Here is a 27,797-nt window from a genome sequence, read left to right on the forward strand (position 1 = left end):
TAGCCAGGTATAGGTGCCCCAAAAGTGCCCCAGTATAGGTAGCCGGGTAAAGGTGTTACCTGTGTAGGTAGTCATGTATAGGTGCCCCCAATATAACTAGCCAGGTATAGGTGAACCCAGTATAGGTAGCCAGGTATAGGTGCCCCCTGTATCCTGTAGGTAGCCAGGTATATGTGACCCTGCATAGGTAGACAGGTAAAGGTGCCTCCAGTGTAGGTAGCCAGGTATAGGTGCCCCCAGTATAGGAATCCAGGTATAGGTGGCCCCAATATAGGAAGCCAGGTATAGGTGGCCCCAGTATAGGAAGCCAGGTATAGGTACCCCCAGTATAGGTAGCCAGGTATAGATGGCCCCAATATATGCATGGCATTAAATCATCAGTACTACGGGCCAAGTTTATTGTTGCTACAGGGATTTATGAAAAAGTGCATCATAGCATAATTTGTGCAAGCAATCTAGCCACCTACCATAGCAATTTGCATCATGTGATTCCCAGCCATCGCTAAGGAGCATTAAATTGCAGATTAAGACATCAAGATTGTTGAGTCATGTGTATTTAATACATAGTACAAGTACAGCAACAAAATGTTGTGGCAGAACATTTATGAGAGAGAGAGAGTAACTAACCATATAATCCACCCCGGTCAAGCACTAAACTAGCTAAATCACAACCATATGCTCAAAGTACTAGTAGTCTCCATCACTTTGTGCAGTAAAATAGTAGCATGGCAAAACAAATCTAACTGGCCACGGGCCACTAGCTTTACAAATGTGGGCAAGGACCAAGAAGGTGAGATGGTCACATCCAGTGCTGCACATAACTAGATAATACATCACTGTCCCATAAAACAATAGCTTAATGTATTCTATTACTTTCCCAGGGAGGAAGCTGTTGCAATCCTAGCATTATAGTGTTGCCTGTATAAATGGAATAATGCAATGTAATTGCTAGTATATATGTGCAATCATTTTTGTTTGTCTACACTTCCAAATAAGAACTTGACAGGAAGAGATGCTCTGGCATCTTCTGCTCCTTTCATATTTATTTAGCACAGTGCACTAGGAATCTTCTATGAATGTGTTTTCTCTTCTTCAACAAATAAATTGCATGCTACAGCAGTTTAGATAAATCATTCTTCATGTGCTTGCTAAACACATTGCTTTCATGTCAGCAGGTCTTATTTCCTATTGTGCAGGAAAGAAGTGATATAGAGATAATATGACGTGCAAAGTTTGAAGACAATGGACAGCTGGATATATGTCACTAAAAGCTATTGCACAACCGACTAGCAATCTTTCTCCTATTGTGTGCCAGAAAGCCTTGTTCGCCAGTCTGGAAATTGCACAGAGCCAGACTTTCTGTTCTACTTTGTTAGAATTTCCATAAGAATTAAAAAAAAAGTCAGAACAAAATTGCTTGCCAAAGGACAGATTGTTTTCTCTGTCCTCCATTCCAGTCTTATTATACAAAATGCCTGAGACCTGCTAGCAGCATTAATCCCGTTCCACAGCGATAAAACATTCAATGCTTTTCAATGGATTCATTCAATGACCAATTCCTTCAACTGTGTTTCTTAGCAGGAGCGTGTTTATTCCCATTCCAGGCCAACAGACCACCTCTTTAGGGTGTGCAAGCAACTTGTCCACTATATATTAGCCGTTTCTAATTTAAATCAGAGGCCGTTTATACCTATATTACAAAGGCAGGATGTTGGTGATGGACAGCCATGGTCCCTTTGCTTAATATCCACTCGGACAAGTGTAGAGTTAAAGGATAAGCCGACTTTCCAAGCCTAGTTTGTCATCCAGTGCTCCTCATCATTCCCACAGAATGTAGCTGTAACATTTTGTCTGCATGGAGAAATTTAACAGCTCCAGCATCAGGACCCAGCAGCTAAACGGAGCTCTGACATGTCTCCATTCCCTGTAACCATCATATGCCAGACTGGTGAAATTGGATCCTCTGTTATCTATAAAATAAAGTATATTACAAAGACTACTACCTCTAGTGCAGAAACCTAGGCCTGGGTGCTGGTGGAGATTTATGCTACATAAATCTATATTTGGAGGTTGTACTGAGCAGTAGCAGCACTGCAAGGTGATGTGCATGGTGGAAGTTCAGCTGTCCTGTAACCTCCTTAGCGGTAACCCCGTGCTGGACACGGGGTAAGCCGCTGCGGAGGATTGCTCAGGCCCCGCTGGGCCGATTTGCACAATTTCTTTTTATACATGCAGCTAGCACTTTGCTAGCTGCGTGTTACTTACAATCACCGCCGCTTCGACCCGATTCGCCTCTACCCACCGCATTAGAGGGTGCCCCCCACTGAGACCCCGTGCGCTGCCTGGCCAATCAGTGCCAGGCAGCGCTGAGGGGTGGATCGGGACTCCCTCTGACGTCACGACGTCGATGTCATTGCGACGTCATCGCGCCCTCATTGAAATCCCGTTCAGAACGGGATTTCCTGATGGGCCTTGTTGCCGGAGGTGATCGGAGTGGCTAGCTACATGATTTTAAAAAAAATAAAAATTAAAAAACAGTGCTGCGCTGCCTCCCTGGCGAATTTAATTGACTGCCAGGGAGGTTAAGCTAAAAATAAGTAATACTATTAATTCAACGTAAGAGTTCAGAATGTTAGCTTAAAGTACCACTATCACGAAAATCATAAAATTTAAAATACCCATAAACACATACAAATAGGTAGGGAAGCAGTAAAAAAGGGCGCATTTGGCTAATAGACAAAAAAGGCGCTGCCATACACTGCAATGCAAAATATCGGCTATTGGGCGCCCGACAGGAATTTTGGGCGCCCGAGAAATAGCGGTTGCAGGGATCCTGTTAACAAAAGTTTTCGTCTACAGAATAAGGTTTATTACAAATATTGTTTACAAATTCGTTTTGACTTTGTGGTTTACTTATTTTTTCGTTTTTAAATTTCGCTTTTAGGACTGTAACAAGTAAATTCTCGTTAACACTTATTTTATCATTTAAAATTCTTTTTCATACGTATAATGCTTAACCTATTTTGGTTCCTGGACGTAGAAACTACGTCCAGGAACCATGTGCGCTACCGCGCGCCCCCGCGGCCGATCGCGCGCGTGCACGCGCACTCCCGGCCGTGGATTCGGTAGCCAGGGAATCAATGTATCGGGCTATGGTGCCCGATCACTGATTCCTCTCCCCCGCTGAAAAAGCGACAGCTTCTCTCGGAAGCTGCGCCTTTTCTGGCCGTTCCCTGCTCGATGCGCCACTCTAAGCGTGTGTTACGTTTAGAGTGACGTCATGTAAACAAACTCATGGCCGCCATCTTGTGGCCAAAAAGTAATACTACAACTGAAAATAAAAATACATCAAAATGAACACACATTTACATTATAAATCTATTGTTTACCCCCCACCCTCCCAAAACTACCCAAATAAAATGTTTACTATAAAAAAAAAACATTACAATAAAAAACAAACAAACATGTAAATATTTACCTACGGGTCTAAACTTTTTAAATATCAATGTAAAGATGAAATATTTCTATATTTTTTTTATTTTAAACTTGTTAATAGTGATAGATGCAAACTGAAAAAAATGCACCTTTAGTTCCAAATAAAATATTGTCGCCATACATTGTGATAGGGACATAATTTTAACGGTGTAATAACCAAGACATATGGGCAAATACAATACGTGAGTTTTAATTATGGAGGCATGTATTATTTTAAAACTATAATGGCTGAAAACTGAGAAATAATGAATTTTTCCATTTTTTTCTTATTCTTCCTGTTAAAATGCGTTTACAGTAAAGTGGCTCTTAGCAAAATGTACCCCCCAAAGAAAGCCTAATTGGTGGCGGAAAAAACAAGATATAGATCAGTTCATTGTGATAAGTAGTGATAAAGTTATAGGCTAATGAATGGGAGGTGAACATTTCTCTCGTGAAAACCACGGAACCTGAATGGGTTAAATATCGTTTTCAACCTTATTCTATTAGAAATACATAGCTTTTGGTATTAACTTTGTTTTTTACACTTATAATGCGTCGATTATAGTTTTCAGATTTATTAACTTACTAATATATCACTTTTAATATTACCTTTATTTTAAGATTTTTAATGCATACGTGATTGTAAGGCTATCTAATATATATATATATATATATATATATATATATATATATATGTTTGCATATTAAATCAGCGCCGATCAGTTCGACGCGGTGAGAACCAAACCACTCTCACCGATGCCGCTAAACTCCGAGGCGGCGTTACATACTATTCCCCCTCCGAGTTGTCGCAACTCGGAGGGAGATGTAATTTGGGGTCTGGCGGCCGCCAGAGTCCTGAATTATCGCTACGTGCCCCACGCAGCATAGCATTGCTGCTATGGTGCGCCCAGTGTCTAAGAGCCGAGCGCCGAAATCACCTGATCCGAGACATATATATTATATATATATATATATATATATATATACACACCTTTTTCTATTTACAATATTATTAATGTGTACGTGATTTTAAGGCTATTTATTATATTACAAATATATAAATTATTCTGTGCATGTTATTTATAGTGAAGTATTTTAAGGATTAAATATATTATTGTTTATATGTGTGTAAGGATGTTTGTGCAGTGGGGGTGGTTAGGGTTGGGCACCACCAGGGGAGATTTTGGGTTAGGCACCACCAAGGAGGTTTTAGGATTAGGCATCACCAGGGGGCTCTTAGGGTTAGGCACCACCATGGGGGTGGTTAGGGTTAGGCACCACCAGGGGGTGGTTAGGGTTAGGCACCACCAGGGGGTGGTTAGGGTTAGGCACCACCAGGGGGGTGGTTAGGGTTAGGCACCACCAGGGGTGTTTTAGGATTAGGAACCACCAGGGGGTGGTTAGGGTTAGGCACCACCAGGGGGGTCTAGGGGTTAGGGATAGGTACAGGGAGGGTTCTGTGTGAGAGTAGGGTTAGGTATAGTTACAGTAGTTACAGTACAATATTTGTAATATATACAAGCTTAAAGAGAACCTGCACTGAGTAAAATTATTTAAAATAAACACATGAGGTAACTTCAAATGAACATTACATAGTTACCTTGCCATCAGTTTCTCTCAGAAGCTCACCATTTTCTTCTTACAGTGATCCCTTCCAGTTCTGACAACATTTTGTCAGAACTAAAATATACTAGTTGCTGTCAGTTATATATCAGTTGCTGTCAGTTACAGCTGAGAGGAGAACTGATGTGTCCATGTTTCCCTATGGCTCAAGTGGGCGATGTAACAGTTTAACAGTGTGCTGACCAGGAAGCTGTTATGGGGTAATGGCCATTTTCAAAATGGAGGACGGAGAATTCCATTGATCACAGTGGACAAACAGGACACAGGAGAGGAAAAATAGATTGAGGAGTAGACTACATGGGAGGTAAGTATGACCTGTGTATGGTTATTTTGTCTTTTAATTTTCAGTTCAGGTTTTCTTTAAAGCGGGATTGTCACCATAAAAATCTAATTTCAACAGCAACTGTATTAAGTGATAAAGATGCTAATCCTGCATTCAAAACTTTCAAAACATTTTCTGCTGTTATGGCTTGGAGTTATTGCATACCTTAGGAGCACTGGCCCTTTAAGTGCCATTGCCAAACAGTTGCATGCTGGGATCTTTTTATCTATAATATATTCCTCCTCTTCCCTTTAGTTCCCCCTCCTTCTAATGACATAAGACAGTGCACTTCCTAGTTTAGACCTCAGTGGGAGTGTCTGAAGACTCTGGGAGGAGGGCAGGTAACACATACACAATTAGCAAGAAGAGAAAAAAAGTGAGGGAGGAAATTATGTCAGGAAGTCAAAGGTAACAAAGATGGAAGCTGCCAAGAATAGGATTCTCTGCTTTTCGTTTATAAAATTCACAAGAATCATAACATGGACAGTGCAATACATCTGTTATGTAAGTAGAACTAGTATTTATCTACTTACTGTATATACTTGCGTATAAGCCGAGGTACCCACTTTTACCTCAGAAACCAGGAAAAATAGTTTGACACGCATATAAGCCTCCCCCTATAGAAATAGCCACATGTTCCCCCAGTGTGAGGCAGTTCCCTCCCCATGACCAAATGTGTACTCAGGTGTTAGGCAGCCCCCCATCCCCATAGCCAAATGTGCACCCAGTAGGAAACCTCATGCTCCCCCCTCATGTCACATATAGCAACTTTTAGATACTAGTACCTGGAATGAGGCTGCCAGCTGTGGAGTGAAGAAGGAGTGAGCTGTGCAGCGGGAATGCAGATGAGACATGCTGTACAGGGAGTCTGTATTGTTTGAAAAAATCTGACGTCCTGGATGGGGGAGAGTCCCTGCAGCAGAATGTGGAAAAGAGTGGGGTGTCCGGTGCTGGCAGTGACGTGGGACAGGAGCTCCTCCACTTGCAGCAGTGATTCTGTATTCAGGCTGTGCGGTCAGGAAAGGATGCCGGTGTCCGCAGGATCGGATGTCTGCAAAGCGGGACAAGAGCTCCTCCACTTTCAGCCACTTGTGTGGTCCTGCTTTCCCTGCACGGGAGTGGCCACACTGTCTTACCGATCAGGGCATCTGGTGCTGGCAGTGACATGTAACAGATCCTGCACAATCACCAGTGTAATTATCGGGGATTCCCTCTTCCGTCCAGTACTCGCTGTCTAAAGACGCCACTAAATGGCGTCATCAGTATGAGACACAGCAAGTACTAGACGGAAGAGGGAATCCCCGATAATTACACTGGTGACTGCACAGGCTCTGTCACATGTCACTGCCAGCACCAGATGCCCTGATCGGTAAGACAGTGTGGCCACCCCTGTGCAGGGAAAGCAGGACACACAAGTGGCTGGAGTGGAAGTGGATGGAGGAGCTCTTGTCTTGCTTTGCAGACATCCGATCCTGCAGACACCGGCATCCTCTCCTGCCCGCACAGCCTGCATACAGCATCACCGTTGCAAGTGGAGGAGCTCCTGTCCCACATGAAAACGGTCATACAGAGTTGGTGACTCGCATACAGGCCAAGAGGGGGACTTTTGAGCACATTTTTTGTGCTCAAAAATTCGGCTTTTATGCGAGTATCAGAATCAGAATCTCTTTATTTCGCCAAGCACGGCTGGACCGTGCCCGGAATTGGATTTGGCACGGAGATATGGCACAGTAAAGTAACATGACATTGGTAAGACAACACAAGTTTACAGAGTCAGCAACATGTTACAGAAGGTAAAGTGTAGTACTAATGCACACTATAGCAAGAACAGTGATCAGGGCAGCAGCAACATGGTCAGATGACAGTCTGTAGGCGGCTATGGGGGGAAGGGTTTGTGGAGAGGGCAGAGTTCAAGAGTCTAACGGCCGTGGGGAAAAAAGTGTTCCTGCGTCTTGTAGTCCTGGATGAGATTGACCGGAACCTCCGGCCCGATTTGTGCCGGCTAAAGAGGCTGTGACCTGGGTGGGAGAGGTCGCCAGCGATTTTCATTGCTCTGGAGAGCAGTCTAGTGTTGTGGATGTGATCTAAGGGGGGTAGAGGTTTCTCAATTGTTCTCTCCGCTGAGCTGATGACCCTCTGAATTTTGTATCTGTCACTGTCGGAGGAGCTAGCGTACCAGACCAGGATGGACGAGCAAAGGACCGACTCAATGGTGGCAGAGTAGAAGGATCTCAGAAGTTCCTGGGCCATGCCAAACTTCTTTATTTGGCGTTGAAAGAAGAGTCTTTGCTGCGCCTTCTTCTGAGTTGAGATGGTGTTTGCCCTCCAGGTCAGGTAAATCACATATATACAGTATATACAGTATGTGTTTTTTATTTCTAGGTTAGCATGGGTGTCACTTGTTCTTTAAAGAAAATATATTTATTCCAAGGACTATAGGTCACCATAAATCCACCACCTCCAGAAAACTTTTACAGAGGCCCTGTCTGGGCAGCCTAGTGTTACTGCAATAATCTCATTAGTGTGTGAATCAGAGAAACACAAAACTAACCAGGGCAGTTCAATGCATTTTATGCATGCTCTCTCCTTGGGTCTATTGCATTTCCATGATTATTTCCCAAAAGATCCTCCTAAAGATTACCAAATGAATACCGTGACAGCCAATGCTTGTCAATTCAATACAAATTTAGCTCTGCTGGATTATATGGAGAAATAATTACTGAGGTTATTAAAATCTGTTCCATTTTATGTGCCAAGGACAACCAATTCTACACAGTGCCTGTATGTTCACCGAGTGTGTATAATTACCACAATCATGTGAAACACCCAGAGGAGTTATTAAGATGAGGTCTTTTTAAGTGTGCCATAATTATATAATGTACAGTACAAGGGCATTGCTGGCGAGATTTTATGGTCTAATCATACATACCCAAGTCCTAAAATGCACATTACTGAAAACAAAGGAGAATTCATGTATAGTCATTGTGTAAATACTAGTTCTAAAGTCTAGAAAGGATTGATTAATTAGAAGTACACTTCACAAATGATCCAATGGATGTATTAGTATTTTCCACTGGCTATATTTTACATTTATTATGTTATTAAACTGTTTTGTCAAATAAAATAAATGAGTACTATGGCCACTAATATAGGTAGACTATTTTACAGCACAGGCTCCTAGATCCTCTTGGCCACATGGAATTATGGGATAGGTAGCATCTTTATTATAATAATGCCTGCTTAGGAAGGAATTTAACTACTTGTTATACTACTTCTTTTTTGATAATAGCTGTGTATCTGGAGAATTATGTGTTAATAACTCATAGATAAGGGCTGTATAGACATTGGTGTGTTGTTGGCCAAAATAAATGTTCATGATTGTCTTCTTCACCCCGCAATCACCTGGGCAAAATTTGAACATTTTCTATGTTGTCGCCCTGCTTCTTCTTTGCCTCCTTTTTTTATAGGCAAAATAATAATAAATAATGCTAACATTTGGATAGTACTTTTCTCCTGTGGGACTCAAAGCACTTGAGGGCTGCAGCCACTAAGGGTGCGCTCAATAGGCCACTCTGCAGTGTTAGGAAGTCCCAAGGATTCCTTCCTGAATAGGTACTGGCTTCAGCCAAGATTTGAACCTTGGTCTATTATGTCAGAGACGGAGCACGGCCTTAACCAGTAAACTATCCAGCTAAGACTGGATATAAGGCAGAGTATACTGCTCATCTGAGCCACATGTCTGCAGCTACAGATGCCAAATTATTATTAGGAATGACAGTGACGACTGAGGTCTGTGCAGCCCTTACATCCTACAGGAAGTCAGTCTCCTCAGGATGAAGGTAAAGAATGCTAATGGACCAAGCTATAGCATTGCAGCTGAGGCAGCAAACTGATTTGTAAACTGCAAACTGACTAACTGCTCACATATACATATATTATATAGTATTTCTTACTTAAACTGTGTTTGAGTTCTCAAATAAATTCATAATGAGTGTAGTTATCCGAAACCACTGCACAACTGGAGAACAGACCGTGAAGTAATTACTGCAAAGCTGATGTGCAGTACAGCTAATGTGAGCTTGCATTCAGACTAATATCCCATGTGAGTCAGCACTAGGACATTTACAGCATCACCCTTGGTACCCTGCTTATATATTCCTGCCACAGGATGCTTGGCGTGCATTTCATTTATAGACTGATAGCCAGCCTGCTAAACAACAACTATTACAAATTCACCTACAGCTCAGATTCTGAGAAAAGCATAGGTAGAGATACGCAAGCCGCTTCAATATCTATTGCATACAACACAATTACGGTAGGTCAAATGATTGCATAATTTGTTCTGTGGCAGGAAAAACTGCAAATGGCCAATTTGCCCATAATGAGGTTTATAGGGTTTTAGTAAGTATATGGGTAGAGCTATAGCAAGAAATTCCTCTCTGAATATGAAGAACGGTGTTTAAATGACAATATCATTGGATGAAAGTGTGCAGGGCAACAGCAGGGCACCTGAGGGCTAAGGGGGCACCCTCCTCCTCCCACTCAGAGTATTAGGGCTCTTTCACATCAGACAACGTGAGCAGGAGCCGTTCTCCTGCACGCGTTGTCTGCCTGCGGCGTGTCGTCGGGTATCTGCGGTGCGACGCAATCAGCGGCGGTAGCTGGTAATTAAACCTGACGGAAAACACCGGCTCGTGGGTGCGTTGGAGGAAAAACTGCACCCGGGTGTGTCGGAACCGCAACGCATCGAAACGCAGCGTCGAGTGTGAAAGGTAAAATGAAAGTCTATGGACTTTCATTTTACCTTGGTTAACGCAAACGTTAGCCGTTTGCATTAACGCACAAAGTCTGCCCTAATGTGAAAGAGCCCTTAGCGCAGTGGAACTGTCTTGTGTACAAATATTTACCTGATCCTGCTGAGTCATATCTCCTGGGTGGGGGGAGAGTAATGTGTCCCCACTTAGTCACTGGCCATTGCTGTTGAATTAGGCAGGATAATTATGTTTGCTGAGGGGCCTGCGCATCCATTGTTATGGCCCTAAATGTGTGCCATTTGTTATTAAGACCCAGGCAAAGAAAACCTAACTGTCCATTAAATAACCCCTGATGAAACCAGTGCTTGCAAGTGTGACTCCATCACACTGGGGGAAGACATACTGTTTATTTCTAGGGCCTTGGCATGCAAATTCCATCTAGTTATATTTGTCATACATGTGCCTATGCTACCTGACTGACTTGTTTGCAAGTTATCATTGATAGCACTTTCCCATAGCATTGTTGTATGGCAGCCCTTGATATTTTTACCTATGTACATTTAATGGATCAATGGTAAATGTGATGGATTTTTTACCTATGTAAAGTTCAATGGATCAACAGCTCCACAAGATATCACGCAAATGCGGGAAGGTTTTGACATTTCCCCAAGTCATTGAATATTATGCACAAAGAGGTCCAGAGGGTTGTAGCACACAACACTCTTACTATGCAGCCTCAGCAACAGTTTTAGGTGCCCCCCCCCCTTTGTTATACTTTAATAATCATTATTTTCCATGCTTGCAGAAATATTTAACGTGATCCCGAGCTGTAGCTTGGGATCAAAACCAGATATATACCTTAAAAGAGGGAAGCCTCAGGATCCTATGGAGGCTTCCCTTGGTGCTGTAAAGGCCCCCGTTGCAGAGCTTGGCCCCCCTTCACATCGTGGCCATGCAGCTCTTCTTCCAAAAGCGGGTCCATGCAGTAGCCACGCAAGCCCCCCCCATGTATGCGCAATTGCACAGTAGCACAGAGCCTGTGGCTTCAGCTTACTGCGCATGCTCAGGCGGGCTGGGTCAGCTATTGCGCGGCCACTCTGGAGCAGGGAGAGCTGCCCTGTCGGGATTATCAAAAATGCATTGTCGCTAATCTTCTGGGAGGCTGTGCTCAGCAATGGGGAACAACACAGAGGGGGGGGGGGCTCAATAGTATCCTGAGGCTTCCCTCTCTTTAGGTAAGTATCTAATTCTATGTACTCCAGCTTCAGCTCAGTTACTCTTTAAGTTGTAGAGCATTCCAGAAGTCTAAGTCTTACTTTCACTCTCCTGCTATGTAAAGACAATCCTGAGAGTTTTTTCGGGCAAAATAGTATGAGATTTTTAAATAAATAGGATTTTATGCTTCTAATTGTGCAATATCTAGGAGCACCTGAAGAAGGAGATCCTGGACCAAGAGGTTGTGCCTCCTGTGTGTTCTGCTGATAAAGTTTAGTGAATGTATAGGATAATCCCAGAGTAGAAACCTGGCCTGGCCATTTTTTCCTATGGCAAAAAGAATGCTAAAGAAATACTGTATGTCCCTACTAGTAATACTGTTTTACGCTGGGGAACAATTGAAGCAGGTACAGAGAAAAACTAATTGGAACAAACTCAGATAATACAGTTCTCCATATAAGGTCAACTAACGATGCAGGACATAAAGCATTGTTCAAACCACAAACCAGGCAAGAGAGAAGATGGCGCATTTCTACAGCAACACATTCAGTACATGTATGATAGATATAAAAGGATGAAAAGGTGATGTTATCTGTCAGTGACTTCAGCTTGTGTGTAAGTGAAGATTAATCTTTCTGCCGTGAAGACAGATTATTTTTTAAAGGTTCTCATATGTCACGTTTTGGTAGTGCTGGTGAGTGGAAGAATATTTAAAGAATCAACCTATTCAGTAGAAGACAATCTATGTGCTTCAGATGGTGGCTTAGAATATTCAATAGTCCACGATATTGTGCAAATTGACAAGTAAAACCTTTAAAACGGAAAATTGTATACTTACCTAACGGTAATTTTCTTTTCCCTATGCATCCAGGGCAGCACATCGGGTTTAGGCCCCGCCCCTAATACCCCACAGGATCAAGTATCTATAAATGTTCTACTGACCCTCCCCTTCGTGTCTTGTAACTAGGTCCTCACCGAACAGTGGGTGGGAACCCTGTGCTGCCATGGATGCATAGGGAAAAGAAAATTACCGTTAGGTAAGTATACAATTTTCCATTTTCCCTATACCTCCATGGCAGCACATCGGGATTTAACTATAACCACAAACGGGAGGGAACACTGGAGCAGGTGCAAGCAGAATTTTTTTATTTACTGAACAAAAACATCAGAACAGGAAGATAGAACAGCTCTTCCAAATTCTACAGAAGTTGACTGTGAGGTATCAACTTGGTAATGCGAAATAAAAGTGTTTATTGTGCTCCAGTTGGCAGCCTGACAAATCTTCGTAGCTGAGACTTTTGCATAAGCTGCCCAGGAAGACGCTAAGCCCCTTGTTGAGTGTGCCCGGATTTCTCCCGGCGGCTCTTTATTGACTGCCCTATAAGCATTTTGTATGGTACGGATGAGCCAAGAGGCCAGTGTCCTGGTTGATGCTGCTTCTCCCTTGCGGTATCCCGCTGGGATGATAAATAGTCTGTCCGACTTCCTTATGCTTTGAGTCTCCTGAAGGTAAGCTTTCAAAGATCTTGCCACATCTAATGCGTGAGGAGTTGTAGAATCCTCCTCACTGAACGAAGGTAACGACCACTCTTGGTTAATGTGTAAAACTGATGACACCTTGGGGAGAAACCCTTGAACCGGTCGCAGTTGAACCCTATCCGGAAAGAAAGTGAGGAATGGTTCCAGATGACTCAGGGCTTGTAGTTCCGAAATTCTTCTGGCAGAAGTGATTGCCACTAGAAATACTGTCTTCAAGGTCTTAAACCAAAGAGAGCATTGTTCTATCGGCTCAAAAGGTGATTTGGTTAAGTAGTTCAAAACTAGTGGTAGATCCCAGCTGGGAAAGATAGGCTTCAGCGGAGGTCGTACTTTCATGACTCCGGATATGAATTGCTTAATCAAGGGATTAAAGGCCCAACGATGGCTAGTAAGGGCCGAAATCGCCGAGATTTGTACTTTTAATGAATGGAATGATAGTCCTTTCTCTACTCCCGTCTGTAGGTAGGCGAGAAGTTGATGCACTGGAGGCTTAACAGGATCAAATTTTTCTTTCCTTACTCCAGAAAAACTTTCCAAATGCGGTGATATGTTGAATTCGTATTAACTTTCCTTGCTTTTAGCAGTGTCGAGATAACCGACTCTGAGCAGCCTATGTCCGCCAACTTCCTCCTCTCAATTTCCACGCCGTCAACTTCAGCCGAGATGGGTTCAGATGAATCACCGGCCCTTGGGACAACAGAGTGCTGCTGTCTGGGAGAGGGAGAGGATTGGCCATCGACATCTGAGAGATCATAGGGAACCAGGGTCTTCTTGGCCACCAAGGGAGAACTACCAACAAGACCACTGGTTCCGACCTCAACCTCTGTAACAATCTCATGATGAGGGGTGTTGGAGGGAAAGCATAAGCCACCTGAAAGTTCCAGACTGCCGTCAAAGCATCTGTTGCCTCTGCCTCTCTCTCCGGGAACCTGCTGAAGTAGCGATGGCACTTCTTGTTGTTGCGAGATGCCAAGAGATCCAACTCTGGTTCCTGCCAATGTGTGCATATCATCTGGAAGGCTGACTCCTCTAACTCCCACTCGTTGTTTGACACTATTATTCTGCTCAAAAAGTCCGGAATAGTGTTGGACAGACCCGGTATGTGAATTGCCGTTAGTGAACTCAGACGCCTCGTTGCCCACGTAAAGATCAGGTCCGCCTCCTCCATCAGGGATTGGCTGCGAGACCCCCCTTGATTGCGGATGTAGGCAACCGCCGTCCTGTTGTCCATCCTCAGCAGAACTTCTTTCCCCCTGATGAGTGCCTGAAAGTGTAAAAGGGCGCAAAAGGCAGCTCGCATTTCTAGCCTGTTGGCTGGCCAGTACTTCATGTGTTGAGGCCAGATTCCCTGAGCTATCTGTGAACCACACGTCGCTCCCCAGCCTCTCTGGCTGGCATCTGTATCGATCGTTATCGGTACTCTGTGCTCTAAAGGAAGGCACTTCCTTAGGTTTTTCTCCTCCAGCCACCAGGGCAGATCTTTCTTCATGAGCTTCGTGATTCGAATATTCTGGCATAGACTGTGACCATCCCATTGGATCAGAAAACCATGCTGAAGATTCCTGAGCCTCCAATGGGTCCAAGGAACCATTGGGATAGTAGCCGACATGGTACCTAGAACTCCTAGGCACGTTCTCGCTGAAGCTGTGGTGGATAGGAACATCTGCAATACCCTCTGCTTTATTACCGGGATTTTCTCGTCCGGGAGACCCACTGAGTTCCCCTGAGTGCGAAATCTTGCTCCCAGATACACCAGGTCTTGGGTAGGTTGAAGATGGCTTTTGGAATAGTTTATTAACCAGCCGAACCTGAGTAGAGTGCTGATTAACAAGTCCTTGTGGAAAAGACCCTCTTTCACTGTATTGGACAATAGTAGGATATCGTCTAGATAATGGAAAGCACGGACCCCTTGAAGTCTTACTAGGGCTATTATCTCCAGAAGCAGTTTGGAAAATGTCCTGGGTGCCGTACAGATTCCAAAAGGAAGACATACGAACTGATAATGGTCTCCCCCTACCGCGAACCTTAAGTACTTCTGTAGGTCTGCTTGAATTGGCACATGTAAATATGCATCCTCCAGATCTATAGAAAGCATAAAGTCCCTGGGATTTACAGCCATTATGATCGTGTGTAAGGATTCCATCTTGAACTTTTCGAGTGTTATGTATGAATTCAGTCTTTTCAGATCTAAGACCGGTCGGAGATCGCCGGTTTTTTTCTGTACAAAAAATAGTCTTGAATAAAACCCCTGACGTCTTTCCTGTCTCGGGACTGGCACGATTGCTTGTTTGTTCACAAGCCCTTGCAGATACGTTTCCAGAATTTCCTTCTTCTGGGGACATACCGGAATGTGTGTTAATCTGAACGAGTCCTGTGGAGGATTCCTCTTGAACGTCCAGAAGTGTCCTGATGATATTGTTCTCACCACCCAGGGGGATTTTACTTCTCGTTGCCAAACGTGGCTGAACTGTCTCAATCTCGCCCCTACCGGACTCTTCTGGATGAGCTGGTTGTCAAAAGGATTTCTTGCTCCCCTGAGAGGGCTGAGTGCCCTTCTGTTTTTGAGCTCTACTAGTTGATGCTTGGTTTGCTTGCCAATTATTTCTGTAATTCCTGCCCGGTCTGTAAGACCTAGCATTTCTGTATCTAGGAGCGGGTTGTGTGGAGGGAGTACCCGGTTGTCTCTTCGGGCGCCTGTCCTGTGGAAGCAAACCCGACTTCCCGCCCGTAACCCTCGAAATGGCTGAGTCCATCTTCTCGCCGAAAAGAGTCTTACCATCAAAAGGGATTTTGCACCATAACTGACGGGAAGCCGGGTCCGCGGACCAGGACCTCAACCACAGGGCCCTCTTTGCGGTTACGGAGTATAGCATGGACCTTGCTGAAGAGCGAAGTACATCTATCGCTGATTCTCCGATGAAATCGCCTGCAATTTTAAGGTCTTCCAAACTTGCAATCAAAGTCTCTTTGTCAACATCATCTCTGATCATCTGTTCAGCATTTTCAGTCCAGGCCCTGACCGCCTTCCCTACTGATGTTAATGCGATCGCTGGCTTGCAAGCGCCTCCCGACCCTGTGTAAATCTTTTTCAGGTCCATGTCTATCTTGCGCTCCATAGTATCTCTGAAGGTTATAGCATCCTCGATTGGGAGTGTGACATGTTTTGCCAGTCGAGTAACCGAAGCATCCACCACTGGGGGCTCATCTAATGATTTTGTATCCGCCTGCGGTAGTGGGTACATTTTTGCAAACCTATTAGCCATAGGGACTTTTTTCTCCATCTTCCGCCACTCTTCTTGAATTACAGCTCTTATTTCATCCATCACTGGAAAGGTACGTTTTGTCTTATCTAGGTGCTTATAGTATGTCTTATTCGCCTTTTTCTTAGTTTTTTCCTCCTCTTCCTCCTGTACCTCTTCCCATTCTAGTACTTCACGTACTGCTTTAATGAATGGGTCTACTAATGCAAAGTCAAATCCCAGGGATACTTCCTCCTCCCCCGGGGACATCGGTACAGGCTGAGCTTGAGTCGACTGAGGTTGAGCCGGCGGGAGACTTGCTATGTAGGAACTCATAGACTCTTGTACAGCCTTCTGTATCGCTTCTGTTACGTTTATTGGTTCCGGAGCCGGCTCTCTCCCCAGCTCTAGAAAACAGTCTGGACACACCGACTTCCCGGGAGCCACTGGCTTTGCACATGCCCAGAAAAGTTTCTCTTTGTGACGATACACCGGCGATCTTGATCTGGATCTTGATCTTGATCTCCTGTGAGATCTACTGTAGCGGGATCTGCTAGATGATCGTCTTCTGTAATGGCCTCCCAATAGGGAGCGAAACATTCTTCCAAGTCTTCCAGGGCTGCAACAAACAAAAACATTGCCCTCAGTAATGCACTCCTTGAATGACTATATTAGACTTACCTATGCCCCCCTTACCTAGTCAAAGAGCGCTGGTCTGTGTGGGGCCTATGGGCATCCATGTTTGCTGGCCAAATCAGCCAGGCGCTGGAAAAGAGTAGAAGAAACAATAAGGAAAAACTATACACAACCAGGGACTAATCAGTCACCTGGCCAATTACGCTCACCGGAAGATCCACCACTGCAGGGCTCTATCTCCTAAGGGAGGGAAACGGAGTTCCGACCTTCACTGCATGCGGGGATGCAAAGCACCGCCGCCACCGCAGCCATTCTGCTTTAAACCCCCCGCTCGAGTGACTCTGACGTCACATCCGCCTCCTCGTGACGCGGACCAATGTCCGCATTAGGCCGGCGTAACCCGGAAGTACGCATCACTTCTGGCAGAGACCCTGGAGCGCATCTACTGCGCAGTGGAACGCACGCCGTGCCGAAAAGGGAGGAAAGGATGCCCGGCCAGCACACTCCATTAGAGTGGTAAGCGCTGCAGCAAGTTCGTGTCCCACATCTCTGATGCCACTACTTAGTGCCTGAGTTAGGGAGACACAAAAACGGACCCCCAAGACCAGCAGAACGGGGTCCCCATCCATCAGGCTTGTTTAAAGCCCTATGTGAATGGCATCGCTACAGGGGAGGCTGCCTGTGCGGATGGCCACATGATGCGGCCGGCAAGGGGGTAAAAGAAAAAATTCAGCAGGAATCACCTGCCAATCCTGTGAGGTGAAGGACAGGAATGAAAAAGACACGAAGGGGAGGGTCAGTAGAACATTTATAGATACTTGATCCTGTGGGGTATTAGGGGCGGGGCCTAAACCCGATGTGCTGCCATGGAGGTATAGGGAAAATTGGTTGATGAGATCTCCAGATATTGTAAACATATGATCAAATAACAAAGCGAAGTGTAATGGTTAAATTATAAGCTGACTATGAGCAATTTTCTATTTAATTACATTTTTCTATTTAATTGTTGTTTTGATGTATTTTTCTCTCTCTCAGCAAATATTGGATTATTTCCCATTTCCTCCTCATTTAAGACTGTTGTATCCTTTTGAGACATTGTATCCTTTTGCCTCTTATATGATTTCCTGTGTGTGTTACCATGGCTACTGTGATGATGTCACTTGTTTTTGTGTGTGTACACACACGTGCACACTGGCACGCTGCTGAAGACTGAATTAAGTGGATATTTTGTTTCTCAGAGATAATGTCCCTCTAATTATTCTAGTAATTCCCCCAGCTTTGATTGTGTGAGCTCCTGCAGAAAACTATTCCAGGCTCTCTAAATCCTAATAAGGAATCTCTCATCTTTAAAGGGCTATGAGCATGATGTATGAAACCAATTCTACTTTAACCACTTCCCGACCGCCGTATGTACAATTGGCGGCCGGGAAGTGCACCCCGCAAGGACCGCCGTATTGACAAATGGCGGCGGTCCTTGTAGGGGCATGGGCGGAGCAATCGCGTCATCCGTGACGCGATCCTCCGCCTCCGCCTGGCGCCGCTCACCCGCCGCAACATCCCGCCGGCCATACGGAAGCGCCGGCGGGATGTTAACCCGACGATCGCCGCATACAAAGTGTATAATACACTTTGTAATGTTTACAAAGTGTATTATACAGGCTGCCTCCTGCCCTGGTGGTCCCAGTGTCCGAGGGACCACCAGGGCAGGCTGCAGCCACCCTAGTCTGCACCAAGCACACTGATTTTTTACCCCCCCTGCCCCAGATCGCCCACAGCACCCATCAGACCCCCCCCCCTGCCCACCCCCCAGACCCCTGTTTGCACCCAATCACCCCCCTAATCACCCATCAATCACTCCCTGTCACTATCTGTCAACGCTATTTTTTTTATCCCCCCCCCTGCTCCCTGCCCCCTCCTGATCACCCCCCACCCCTCAGATTCTCCCCAGACCCCCCCCCCCCCCCCCCAGACCACCCCCCCCCTGTTTACTGTATGCATCTACCCCCCTGATCACCTGTCAATCACCTGTCAATCACCTGTCAATCACCTGTCAATCACCCATCAATCACCCCCTGTCACTGCCACCCATCAATCAGCCCCTAACCTGCCCCTTGCGGGCAATCTGATCACCCCCCCACACCAATAGATCGCCCGCAGATCCGACATCAGATCACCTCCCAAATCCATTGTTTACATCTATTCTCTCCTCTAAACACCCACTCATTACCCATCAATCACCCATCAATCACCCCCTATCACCACCTGTCACTGTTACCCATCAGATCAGACCCTAATCTGCCCCTTGCGGGCACCCAATCACCCGCCTACACGCTCAGATTGCCCTCAGACCCCCCCTTATCAATTCGCCAGTGCAATATTTACATCTGTCCTTCCCTGTAATAACCCACTGATCACCTGTCAATCACCTGCCAATCACCTATCACCCATCAATCACCCCCTGTCACTGCCACCCATCAATCACCCCCTGTCACTGCCACCCATCAATCACCCGCTGTCACTGCCACCCATCAATCAGCCCCTAACCTGCCCCTTGCGGGCAAACTGATCACCCACCCACACCAATAGATCGCCCGCAGATCCGACATCAGATCACCACCCAAGCGCAGTGTTTCCATCTATTCTCTACCCTAAACACCCACTAATTACCCATCAATCACCCCCTGTCACTGCTACCTATCAGATTAGACCCCTATCTGCCCCTAGGGCACTCAATCACCCGCACACACCCTCAGAATGCCCTCAGACCCCAGCCCTGATCACCTCGCCAGTGCATTGCTTGCATCTATTCCCCCCTCTAATCACACCTTGAGACACCCATCAATCACCTCCTGTCACCCCCTAGCACACCTACCCATCAGATCAGGCCCCAATTTGCCCCGTGTGGGCTCCTGATCACTCGGCCAAACCCTCAGATCCCCCTCAGACCCCCTTCCGATCACCTCCCCAGTGCATTGATTGCATCTATTTTCCCCTCTAACCACCCCCTGAGACACCCATCAATCACCTCCTGTCACCCCCCTAGCACTCCTATCCATCAGATCAGGCCCAATACAACCTGTCATCTAAAAGGCCACCCTGCTTATGACCGGTTCCACAAAATTCGCCCCCTCATAGACCACCTGTCATCAAAATTTGCAGATGCTTATACCCCTGAACAGTCATTTTGAGACATTTGGTTTCCAGACTACTCACGGTTTTGGGCCTGTAAAATGCCAGGGCGGTATAGGAACCCCACAAGTGACCCCATTTTAGAAAAAAAGACACCCCAAGGTATTTTGTTAGGTGTATGACGAGTTCATAGAAGATTTTATTTTTTGACAAAAGTTAGCGGAAATTAATTTTTATTGTTTTTTTTTCACAAAGTGTCATTTTTCACTAACTTGTGACAAAAAATAAAATCTTCTATGAACTCGCCATACACCTAACAGAATACCTTGGGGTGTCTTCTTTCTAAAATGGGGTCACTTGTGGGGTTCCTATACTGCCCTGGCATTTTAGGGCCCCTAAACCGCGAGGAGTAGTCTAGAAAACAAATGCTTCAAAATGATCTGTGAATAGGACGTTGGGCCCCTTAGCGCACCTAGGCTGCAAAAAAGTGTCACACATGTGGTACCGCTGTACTCAGGAAAAGTAGTATAATGTGTTTTGGGGTGTATTTTTACACATACCCATGCTGGGTGGGAGAAATTTCTATGTAAATGGACAATTGTGTGTAAAAAAATCAAACAATTGTCATTTACAGAGATATTTCTCCCACTTAGCATGGGTATGTGTAAAAATACACCCCAAAACGCATTATACTACTTCTCCTGAGTACGGCGGTACCACATGTGTGGCACTTTTTTACACCCTAAGTACGCTAAGGGGCCCAAAGTCCAATGAGTACCTTTAGGATTTCACAGGTCATTTTGCGACATTTGGTTTCAAGACTACTCCACACGGTTTAGGGCCCCTAAAATGCCAGGGCAGTATAGGAACCCCACAAATGACCCCATTCTAGAAAGAAGACACCCAAAGGTATTCCGTACGGAGTATGGTGAGTTCATAGAAGATTTTATTTTTTGTCACAAGTTAGCGGAAAATGACACTTTGTGAAAAAAAACTATTAAAATCAATGTCCGCTAACTTGTGACAAAAAAATAAAAACTTCTATGAACTCACCATACTCCTAACGGAATACCTTGGGGTGTCTTCTTTCTAAAATGGGGTCATTAGTGGGGTTCCTATACTGCCCTGGCATTTTAGGGGCCCTAAACCGCGAGGAGTAGTCTTGAAACAAAAATGACCTGTGAAATCCTAAAGTTACTCATTGGACTTTGGGCCCCTTAGTGCAGTTAGGGTGCAAAAAAGTGCCACACATGTGGTATCGCCGTACTCGGGAGAAGTAGTATAATGTGTTTTGTGGTGTATTTTTACACATACCCATGCTGGGTGGGAGAAATACCTCTGTAAATGACAATCTTTTAATTTTTTTACACACAATTGTCCATTTACAGAGGTATTTCTCCCACCCAGCATGGGTATGTGTAAAAATATACCCCTAAACACATTGTACTACTTCTCCCGAGTATGGCGATACCACATGTGTGACACTTTTTTGCACCCTAACTGCGCTAAAGGGCCCAAAGTCCAATGAGTACCTTTAGGATTTCACAGGTCATTTTGAGAAATTTCGTTTCAAGACTACTCCTCACGGTTTAGGGCCCCTAAAATGCCAGGGCAGTATAGGAACCCCACAAATGACCCCATTTTAGAAAGAAGACACCCCAAGGTATTCCGTTAGTAGTATGGCGAGTTCATAGAAGATTTTATTTTTTGTCACAAGTTAGCGGAAATTGATTTTAATTGTGTTTTTTCACAAAGTGTCTTTTTCCGCTAACTTTTGACAAAAAATAAAATCTTCTATGAACTCACCATACTCCTAACGGAATACCTTGGGGTGCCTTCTTTCTAAAATGGGGTCATTTGTGGGGTTCCTATACTGCCCTGGCATTTTAGGGGCCCTAAACCGTGAGGAGTAGTCTTGAAACGAAATTTCTCAAAATGACCTGTGAAATCCTAAAGGTACTCATTGGACTTTGGGCCCTTTAGCGCAGTTAGGGTGCAAAAAAGTGCCACACATGTGGTATCGCCGTACTCAGGAAAAGTAGTATAATGTGTTTTGTGGTGTATTTTTACACATACCCATGCTGAGTGGGAGAAAGATCTCTGTAAATGGACAATTGTGTGTTATAAAAATTAACAAATTGTCATTTACAGAGATATTTCTCCCACCCAGCATGGGTATGTGTAAAAATACACCCCAAAACACATTATACTACTTCTCCTGAGTACGGCAATACCACATGTGTGGCACTTTTTTGCAGCCTAACTGAGCTAAGGGGTCCAAAGTCCAATGAGCACCTTTAGGCTTTACAGGGGTGCTTACAATTTAGCACCCACCAAAATGTCAGGACAGTAAACACACCCCACAAATGACCCCATTTTGGAAAGTAGACCCTTCAAGGTATTCAGAGAGGGGCATGGTGAGTCCGTGGCAGATTTCATTTTTTTTTTTGTCGCAAGTTAGAAGAAATGGAAACTTTTTTTTTTTTTTTTTTCTCACAAAGTGTCATTTTCCGCTTACTTGTGACAAAAAATAATATCTTCTATGAACTCACTATGCCTCTCAGTGAATACTTTGGGATGTCTTCTTTCCAAAATGGGGTCATTTGGGGGGTATTTATACTATCCTGGAATTCTAGCCCCTCATGAAACATGACAGGGGGTCAGAAAAGTCAGAGATGCTTGAAAATGGGAAAATTCACTTTTTGCACCATAGTTTGTAAACGCTATAACTTTTACCCAAACCAATAAATATACACTGAATGGGGGTTTTTTTATCAAAAACATGTTTGTCCACATTTTTCGCGCTGCATGTATACAGAAATTTTACTTTATTTGAAAAATGTTAGCACAGAAAGTTAAAAAAATCATTTTTTTGCCAAAATTCATGTCTTTTTTGATGAATATAATAAAAAGTAAAAATCGCAGGAGCAATCAAATAGCACCAAAAGAAAGCTTTATTAGTGACAAGAAAAGGAGCCAAAATTCATTTAGGTGGTAGGTTGTATGAGCGAGCAATAAACCTTGAAAGCTGCAGTGGTCTGAATGGAAAAAAAGTGGCCGGTCCTTAAAGAGACTCCGTAACAAAAATTGCATCCTGTTTTTTATCATCCTACAAGTTCCAAAAGCTATTCTAATGTGTTCTGGCTTACTGCAGCACGTTCTACTATCACCATCTCTGTAATAAATCAACTTATCTCTCTCTTGTCAGACTTGTCAGCCTGTGTCTGGAAGGCTGCCAAGTTCTTCAGTGTTGTGGTTCTGTGATGCATCTCCCCCCTCCAGGCCCCTATCTGCACACTGCCTGTGTATTATTTAGATTAGGGCAGCTTCTCTCTTCTCTCTTATCTTTTACAAACTTGATAAATCCTCCTCTGAGCTGGCTGGGCTTTCACATACTGAGGAATTACATACAGGCAGAGCTGTCTGCACTCTGCAGGAAGAAACAGCCTGACACTTCAGTGGAAGATTGCTGCAGGGGGAAAGAAACACACAAATGATCTCTTGAGATTCAAAAGGAAGGGTGTATACAGCCTGCTTGTGTATGAATGTATTTTCTATGTGTGGACATACTGTACATCAACCTACTTCCTGTTTTGGTGGCCATTTTGTTTGTTTATAAACAAACTTTTTAAAACAGTTTTTAACCACTTTTAATGCGGCGAGGAGCGGCGAAATTGTGACAGAGGGTAATAGGAGATGTCCCCTAACGCACTGGTATGTTTACTTTTGTGCGATTTTAACAATACAGATTCTCTTTAAGGGGTAGAAAGCCCTAGGTCCTCAAGTGGTTAACTATTCTCTAGGCTTCATACATCAGATAATTACACTGTGTTGATTTATATTTTGTAGAATTTTCGCATTTTTAACAGCGTATATGTGTTATTGAAATTCCCAACTTGACACACTTGATCCATGGTAACTATTCTTGTAAAAGGTGATCAATACAATTGTAATCTTCGTGGCTGTAACTGCTTTTGTCAACATACATTCTGCCATCAGATAGGACCTATTAATGCTACATGTACTACTTACATGCATTTTATAGATCCATATAGCAACAACTGAAGACATCACATAGATGGCTGATGTTCTATTACTCAACCATTGGCCTTGTGTAAGAAATGTGATGCTATTACTGTATAAGTGAAACGGTCACACTCGCTGCTGTGGTACCATTAGGACTGAATTATCAGCACTCCAGGTACCATTACATAGCACTGCTTTCAGGGGACAGCAAGGTCAGCTCATGCTCTGGCTTGAAGTAATGTATTATATATACGATGAAATGTTATTTTTTATTGTTTTAATCTTTTTCTCTATAGAATAAAAAAAAAAAAAACTTTATTAAGAGAAAGTTTTCAGTTTTGAATTACCTTTACCCTTCAACAGATCCTATGACACTTTTTCAAAAATCTTTGAACTGCAATGAAACACATTATATATATTCTGTATATATATATATTACACCTACATACCGCAATCATTTTGTCATCATAGTTGAAATCATCCTTACTTTTCATTGTTACATCATGGGCTTGATTCACTAAACCGTGATAACTCATATCATGGCCGCACTAGCATTTTCACGCGCAATTTTGCGTTTTGCGGGCAATTTTCGCACACAATTGTGGGTGCAAATTCACGATTGCATGCAAAATTGTGTGCAAAAACGCTGGCGTGGCCGTGATATGAGTTATCACGGTTTAGGGAATCAAGCCCTATGAGTGATGAATTGTTACAGAGTTAAGATTAGATGTACTTTAGTCATGGGAAATGTTGGCAACATATTATTAATATTGATTTATAAAGCGCCAAGATATTGCATTTTGCTGTACAAAGTAAGGAACAAACATGGGGTACATAATAATATAGACAATAGTATATACAGCACAGTCCCCAGTATCCGGCACCGGTGGGCATCACGTGATGCTGGATACCTGTGCTTACCAGTTGCTTGAGCAACCGGCCAATATATCGCTAACCTTCCCCCTTAAATACTTACTGAGGCTCCAGTGATGTATAGCAGCCTTACTGTACCTCCTCACGGGCTCCGAGCGACTTCCCCAATGCATGACTAGCACCAGCTGACTAGCACCAGGTCATGTGACACACCGGCTTCTGTACACTGACGCCAGAAGCCTTTAGGAGCCCAAGAGGAGGTACAGAAAGCCTGCTACACATCACTGGAGGCCCAGAAAGTATTCTCCTGCCTGCCAGCACCCCCAAAAAAGCCCCCACACAGAGGTCCCTGTTATCCCTCAGGCATGCCGGTTAGTTGAGACTTACGGTTGCCTGAGTTCCGAATAACGGGGACTCTGCTGTAGGCTGCACTCTCTGCCGTCGCTATGACGGCAGAGTGCTGTGCGGCGGTCAGGAGCTGCTTTCATTGGCTCCTGACCCTGTCACTTAATGTAAGCCAATGGGAACGGCTTACATGAATGACAGGGCCAGGAGCCAATGAAAACGGCTCCTGCCCGGCTCACAGTGCTCTGCCGTCATAGAGGCGGCAGGGCAGCACATTGCGGCGGGGGCAGAGCGGCGAAAGAGGCGGGAGCGGGCGGGGGCGCACGGTGAATGGGACATAGAGTTTACATCCGGTCAGAACCGCAGCGCCCCCTGCCCGCCGTAGATTTATACTGCGTCGGTCCGCAGGTAGTTAAGCCACCAAACTTTTTATGGCATTACCCCAGCAACAAAAACAAAGGGGTTTTATGCTCATGTGGATCTAGTCTTGAGTATGCGTGTGTTTAAAGGGAACCTGAAGTGTGAAGTATATGGAGGGTGCCATATGTATTCCTTTTTAAACAATACCAGTTGCCTGGCAGCCCTGCTGGACTATTTGACTGTAGTAGTGTCTGAATCACACCAGAAACAAGCATGCTGATAATTGTATCAGATCTGACAATAATGTCAGAAATACCTGATCTGCATATGCTTGTTCAGGGGCTATGGCTAAAAGTTGAGGCAGAGGATCAGCAGGAAAACCAGGCAACTGGTATTGCTTAAAAGGAAATAAATATGGCAGCCTCCATATCCCTCTTGTTTCAGGTTCCCTTTAAGTATGTCAGAAACATCTTTAATGAGGCTTTGATCAAAGATGCAGTTTATTTGCTTTGCTGACTATAACTCTGTTTCAGAATGCTGTGTAGTGACACACATTATTTACAGGCAGAAACGACTCATTACAAGTCCTCAATGTGCACTGAAGTTCAGATTAGGTTGGTTAAACACCATTCAATATATATATATATATTTAATGTTACCACTTTCATGTAGTATAAAGCTTATCAAAACAATACTTTCAAAATATTTTCAATCTGTTGTCCCTTATGCTAAATAGATTTGGGAAATCTGTACAATTAAGATTGTATGGTGTGTGACCACCAAGACCTGTAAAAGGAGGGCCAGCAGTTTAGGCAAACAAGAGAAAATAAAATGACTGTAGGTGCAATGTGTCAGCAGAGACTGCAGATACTGGGGTGACACATCAGGATTACAACAAAGAGCTACAATTAGTAACTTTAGTGTATTGCATTATTGCTTAGGGTCCCATTTTACACTTCATGATACACTTAAAAATGTGCTAGATTGCAAGCTTCATTGAGGGACAATAATGATGCAATTCATCCAGTGTACTCTATAAAGTGCTGCAGAAAATGTGTCAATATACAAATGAATCACATAAAAAAAGCACACACACACACACACACACACACACACACACACACACACACACACACACACACACACACACACACACACACACACACACACACACACACACACACACACACACACACACACACACACACACACACACACACACTCTTCATGATTCAGACCAATTGTGATTTGCTCTCTTCTGATTAACTGTAAACTTACACAGCTTGAAATGATATGACAACAGTGGAATACAGATATTATTGTTCAGCTCATTGGTGAACCCATGACACTGCTCCACTCTGTGGTAAGTCATTTTGGAAGCAGCCAGCAAGAACGCCCAGACACCTCAATATTACAGGGGATTTAATAGATTTCAGAGCTGTCTGTGTTTGTGAGCTGGAGGCTGCATCACTCTGACACTCAGGAGTCATTCAGGCCTGTCTGTCTCTCTCTGCTGCATTCTGACAACAGCAGCATCTTTGTAGCCACTGAAATAAATGAGATGAGGTGGTGACAACAGAAAACTACAAAGAGTATAAAAAAGATATACGAGGACACGTTGCTGAGCCACTGTTTTCTATCAGCCATCTCAGACACACCTGCAGCCAACATAAAGCCAAGCGAAGCACAAAAGGTGACCTAATCCAAGATAAAACATGGAAGGGAAGAGCAGCGGTGCTGAGCCAAGTGCTTTATATATGACTTCAGTGTCTGGCAGTGTCAACATGGGACTGCATTGCTATACACTGACCTGCAGCTTGTCATTTACCGATGACTGGATGAACTATTGCACTTTGTAAAAACACTATATCAAAACACTATTACTTTAATTGTAGCAATAAAAAAATAGTTAAAGGAACACTATTAATTAACATGTTTTTTTTTTAACCTGGGATTGAGAGAGTTCCTGAAGTGCTGGTAAATAATGATGTATACATTTCACTTTCTTATCGGTTTTGTTTACTGTATCAAATTCCTTTCACTCTTAAATAAAGATTGAACCACAAGGGGAGAGGGAATTCCCTCACAGTGCAGCTGTTAACCCTGTGTGTAAGAGAAAGCTCTTAGCAGCTTCCTGTCTCTGTCTGAGAAGAGAGCAGAGGAAATGTAACATTTGTAATTGTCTGTGACACCACACCTTTTCATACTTTTGTTTTTTGCTTTCAGAGAAAAATACTCTGTAGTCTGATATGCAAAAAAAAA

General features: G+C 44.0%; 1 protein-coding gene across 1 annotated transcript in view; it reads right to left on the bottom strand.

The window, feature by feature from the left end:
- Positions 1 to 27,797, bottom strand: part of FRMD4A (FERM domain containing 4A) — a 527,110-nt gene that overhangs the window by 442,227 nt on the left and 57,086 nt on the right. The gene's annotated exons all lie outside the window — the stretch shown is intronic.

Source organism: Hyperolius riggenbachi, chromosome 3, assembly GCF_040937935.1.
Source record: "Hyperolius riggenbachi isolate aHypRig1 chromosome 3, aHypRig1.pri, whole genome shotgun sequence".
NCBI lineage: Eukaryota > Metazoa > Chordata > Amphibia > Anura > Hyperoliidae > Hyperolius > Hyperolius riggenbachi.